Source organism: Triticum dicoccoides, chromosome 6B (genome assembly GCF_002162155.2).
Source record: "Triticum dicoccoides isolate Atlit2015 ecotype Zavitan chromosome 6B, WEW_v2.0, whole genome shotgun sequence".
Lineage (NCBI taxonomy): Eukaryota > Viridiplantae > Streptophyta > Magnoliopsida > Poales > Poaceae > Triticum > Triticum dicoccoides.
This window is the reverse complement of record NC_041391.1, coordinates 567,710,484-567,711,292: the sequence shown is the minus strand read 5'-3', so window position 1 is coordinate 567,711,292 and position 809 is coordinate 567,710,484.

Below are 809 nucleotides of genomic sequence, written 5' to 3'. Positions count from 1 at the left end.
GGTGCGATTCCGCCCATAGGTTTGGCCAGAATCGACGGCGGCGGACGGGCGGAACTTGTGGTGGGCCACGGTGGAAGGAGGTGGGGAAAGGTGTAACGCCCCGGATCCGATGCGCCAGGTGTCTGCCAGTTATTCGCCGTCGTTGCCATGTCATTTGCTTGCGTGTTGCATTTTATCATGTCATCATGTGCATTGCATTGCATACGTGTTCGTCTCATGCATCCGAGCCTTTTCCCCGTTGTCCGTTTTGCAATCCGGCGCCTCTATGTCCTCCGGCGTCCCCCTCTTCTCCCTTTTTCGTGAGTGGGTGTTAAACGTTCTCAGAATGGACCGAGTCTTGCCAAGCGGCCTTGGTATACCACCGGTAGACCGCCTGTCAAGTTTCGTGCCATTTGGAGGTCGTTTGGTACTCCAACGGTTAACCGGGTAACCGTAAAGCCCCTCTCTCTTTGCAGCCCAACACCCCTTCCAAAGTGGCCCAAAACCCAGCAAACTCCCCTCCATGCTCTCGGTCGTTCGATCACGATCGCGTGGCCAAAAACCGCTCCTCATTTGGACTCTCCTATCTCCCAGAATCTATATATATGCCCTCCCCGTCCAAATTCGCGGATGAAAATCCCCCCTAACCCTAGCCCCGCTCCTCTCCGCCGCCGGACACGTCCGGATCGGGCCGGACATGTCCGCCCCGTCTGCGCCGCCACCCTCAGCGAACCGGAGGCTGCCACGTGGCACCCGCCGGCTGCGCCGCCGTCCAGCCCGCGGGGCCCAGGGCAGGCCCGCCCGGGCCCGCGCGCGCCTCCGGCTCCCCG